This window comes from Ziziphus jujuba, chromosome 6 (assembly GCF_031755915.1).
Source record: "Ziziphus jujuba cultivar Dongzao chromosome 6, ASM3175591v1".
NCBI classification, from domain to species: Eukaryota; Viridiplantae; Streptophyta; class Magnoliopsida; order Rosales; family Rhamnaceae; genus Ziziphus; species Ziziphus jujuba.
Genome location: NC_083384.1, coordinates 9,823,001 through 9,827,744, shown reverse-complemented (window position 1 = coordinate 9,827,744; position 4,744 = coordinate 9,823,001). Strand labels below are relative to the sequence as shown.

Below are 4,744 nucleotides of genomic sequence, written 5' to 3'. Positions count from 1 at the left end.
TTAAAATATATATATATATCGGGCCGGGTTTGGGGTGGGGATTTTATTCCACGTCCCCGGTCCATCCCCGCTTCGGGTTTTAAACCCTTGTCCCAAGCCCGTCCCACAATCCCGATTTTCCGGGAAAAAACCACATCATTAGGGGCGATGCACCATGAGGGTCGGATTGTGCGGGGCAAATTGTCATTCCTATCCATGCCCACTTCTGGTCCACCACTCCACCTTCGTGGGAACGCAGACATGTGAATGAAACACGTTTCAACTTAATTTCAATTTCATTTTTCTTGTGCAATAGCATCCTTGTCAGGATCCTTCTAAAATTCCTCTCCGGAACCCTAGACAAGCCCTGATCCCAGGGAAATATCACCGAACCTTTCAACGGAAAATCCGGCAGTACCTCCCCTAAGGGTAGGACTAACCAAAAATTTCCTGCACTGAAAACACACTTCTATAAACATCTCCTTATTCCTCCCACGTTACTACAATATAATTCCACAATTTACAGCACTCCAAATGAATAACAGTAAATCAGTGCATAAATAATAACTACATGTCCAATACAGTATACAGAGCATTATAAAAATAAATGTGGAATTAATACAATGTCAGATAAGGAAGCAATACAAGATGGAGAGGAACAAAAAGGGAAGAAATGCTTCTTGGACTTTCGGCAATGAACTGAGACGTCGGGCTCTTCCCGGACGATCAACGTCTCCCAATCCTTGAACCTAAGGGAATGGAATTTAAAAATATGAGATGCTAATCATCTCAGTGAGTGATCCTATCTACTATACAATTATAATAGTAAAAATAATTATAGTACACTTGGATAATTAACAATAAATAAGTAAATAAATAATATTTAATTGGAAATAATATTTTCTCTCAAAACCCTTACGATTCTCTCGGTTGGAAAAGTTTTCCTTTTAAAACATTTCCACAAAACCCTTTATTCATATTCCCCGAAAACCAAGGAATCAATTATTCAACTAAATATCAAATAAAATACAATAATTCAAGCATTCAGAATTTATAATGAAAATAAATCAATTTATTGAATAATTAAGTAAAAGGAAAAAATTAAGTCAATTTAAAACCTCCATTTGAAATAAATAATAACAACAACATTAAATATATTCTTAATTTAAATACAATTTCAAAATATTTATTTTGAAATCCAAGTTCTGAAAATCACTTGATGCACCCACTATATACCAGTGGCGCCAACAATACCCAGCGTCCCAAGGTACAGTCAGACAAGAGGTTATAGAGAGAAACCGGCATACGGTCGCGTGGCGTCCCACCGCGCCGCTGCAAACAGGCATCCCGGCCATGGAGGGGAGGCCTACCCTCATCTGATGGCAAACACAGGACAACCCCATAAATCACCTGCGCGCTACTCACACCCACCTGCGCACTAATCACATCCATGTGCACACTAATCACATCCATATATACAGAACACCAGTACGTGTATGGTGCATCTAAAAACCATAAATTAATACATCTCAAAATCTCAAATTTTTCATAAACATACCGGGTTTATTCCATCCAATTAAACCCGTAAATTTTCCACAATTCCTTCATAAATCATCATCATAAATTCATCTCATAAATTCCACCAATTTCAAATCCATCAACTCTCAATCCCATCAATTTAAATATCCAAATTTTTCCAATAGCATAAATATTTTTGAAACATAATAAACTAAATCAATATTTCTTTCTCAAATATTCAAAACCCAATTTGAATCAAAAATATGAATACCATATAAATTCCATATATACTTAATCATATAATTGTGCACAATAACTGAATAATAACCATAGCAATAATTAAAATAAATCAAAACCACAATTTCTTTAAATTCCCAAATATATTCTTTTGGCACCAAAATATATATTAAAAACATTATAAATTGGCAATACAATTTTAGATAGAAACTTTTTATAATATTGAACACATAAACATATTTTTGAAATATTCAATTATGAAATATTCCAACAAATTAATTTAATAATTAATAATTTCAATTTCAATCTCATAAAATTCTTTAAATCAAAATATTTCTTAATATATAAATATTTTGATTCACTCAATTGGGCATCAAATTTCCACAAATAAATCCACTAAATATTTGGCACATAAAATATCAATTCCAAATATTCAATTCACACAAAATATTCACAAATTTAATTCTCGAAATTAATTTGAAGGTGGATCACTCACCTTAAGCACGCAATTAAACCACGATCCACCATAGGATCGATTCCATAACGCACACGTGCTCCTAGAACAACAATTCACACACAGTCAAATAAAATAATATTTTATTCGGATAAATAATATCCGGTACCCGGGGGGTTAAACACAAACGTTAACCAAAATTGACGAGTAATATACCGAAACGAAGCTTATGGAACGAGGATCGCATCACCGACCTCCATTAACCCCAATTCCACTGGTGGTGGCCGGAATTTGCCCCGGAAGTACCGGCCGAATTTCATCTCCTCATAACTTTCGAACCACTTCGAATTTAAACAATTGGAGGCCATATTTGAACTCAGATGACCTAAAATAGGGGGAAAGTGGTGGAAGACCAGACTGGGTTGGCCGGAAACGGTGAGAATCGCCGGAAAAATTCAACCCGCCGCTGCCGACTTCACCGGCCCGATTTGGGCGGGTCCGGCAACGTCTGGCCGGGAAACTTGGAGGTCGGGGTCGCCGGGAATTGGGCTTCATCGGTGGCCAACGCGTGTGGCCGTTTGGTGGCCGAAAACGAAGAAACGGCGAGGGCCCGAGAGGAAGAAGGAAAGGAAAGGAAAGGAAGAAGAAGGAGGAAGAAGAAGAAGGCTTCGGGTGGGGGCTGGGTGTTTCCTCACGTGGGGGAAAAGAAAAAAAGGAAAAAGAAAAGAAAAAGAAATAAAAAGAAAATAAAATAAAATAATTAAATAATATTAAAAATAATATTATTATATAAAATAACAATAATAAAATAATATGGTATTAAGCATGGTTGACATGTGGCATATCATCATGGTGACACATGGTCACATTTATTAAGTCACACGTGGCATATTGTTACACGTTTAAAAAAATAATATTAAAATAATACGGTATTTTAAAACTTTGCAGATCCATAACTTTTTAACCAGATGTCCAAATTAGCCGTGCCGCTAGTCTGTGGACTCATATCGACAAGCACTTTACAACCATATATGAGTCAAAGCTCATTTCCCCATAAATAAAAAGTCAACTTCGGCACCCTTGGACAGTTTGGACCCCAATATTGTTTTGCTCATATCTTTCAAACCGTAGCTCCATTTTCAACGTGCTACTAGTCTACGAACTCGTGCCAACGTGTACTTCGTAACGGTATCTCAGTCAACCTAGAATTCCATCCGAGCCAAAAAGTCAACTTTTAACTCCTGTAGTCAACGATGAAAGTCAACGGTCAATAGTCAACCTCGGTCAAAGTTGAAAATTTTCCGTTGTACTTTGGGACGGGATGTTACAATCCTTAACCAACTAAAATTCATTGAAAAAAAAAAATGGTTGGCACGTTGGATTCGTCTACCCCTCAAAGTAATCTGCAAAAGTCAAAGTGCCACATTTATATATATACAAATGACATGGTAAATAAACTTATGAGGAAGAACTATAATGAGCAATATAATAATCGTTAAATCTCTATGATTTATATGATTTGATAACTATAGATGATTATTCTTTATAATTTCTCTTTCTAAATATATCGCTATATCAAAACCAATTATTTTAAATAATTTTGATTTGTTAGAAATATTTCTAATATGTTAAAAATTATTATTTTTCTAATTAGAATTTAGATAAATATATATATATATATATATATATATATATATATATATATATATATATATATATATATATATATATATATATATATATATATATATATATATATATATATCAATTAAAGTGATATTCAAGCATTTTCATATGTCAATACGGTCATTCTAAATTAGAAATGTGTTCCAAATATTTTGACACCGAAATAGATTTGGATCAATTAGACTATAAAATGGGGATTATGAAAGAAGATACTGATAAATGCCTCTGATAATGAGAGCTTTATATTTTGATCAAATGTGAGATTATTAAAAACGAAAGTTTTTATTGTGCATCTTGGAAGATTCGAAAAGTGATCTAGTCGAAACTTGTGGAGAATATATTAGGATGGAGACATTTTATGAAATGTTAATATGCATAATGTGACTCAAATATGATTCCATAAGTGAGTAATTAATCTCAATTCAAGTTCTCAAACTTGATTTAATTTTATCAAAAAAAAAAAAAAAGATTCTCAAACTTGGTTTTATAATTTCTAGCCATTAGCTTTAACTTATTATTATACAGTTTAAAGTAATTATCTTTTTTCTTGGAAATTCATTATTTATTCAACAAATTGAATAAATAAATTCATTGTAAATTAGAAACTGAGTTTCAAAAAGTAAAGTTAAAAATGAGTTTATATCAAATCAAATGATATTAATTACTAAACTTTTACCTGTATATGAATTTTTTAAAAGTGAACTTTTTAAAAGTGAACTTGTGAAAGATAATAAAGTTCTTTTAAATCAATCAATTCTCCATTTAGATAATTATCTTACAAGTCAAATTCCAATTTGCTAACAAAGAACCAAATGACTGATAAAGATATGTTTAGATAATCCATCCTTGCAATGCAAGCCCCTTAACACG

At 33.0% G+C, this 4,744-nt stretch overlaps 1 long non-coding RNA gene across 1 annotated transcript; it reads right to left on the bottom strand.

Annotated features, from left to right (window-relative positions):
• Positions 1-518: 518 nt before the first annotated feature.
• LOC132804358 (uncharacterized) lies at positions 519-2,865 on the bottom strand. The gene is made up of 3 exons (XR_009639480.1): positions 2,405-2,865; positions 2,231-2,291; positions 519-728 (listed from the first exon to the last, which is right to left on the bottom strand). It is a non-coding gene; the product is annotated as an uncharacterized LOC132804358 (long non-coding RNA).
• Positions 2,866-4,744: the final 1,879 nt, after the last annotated feature.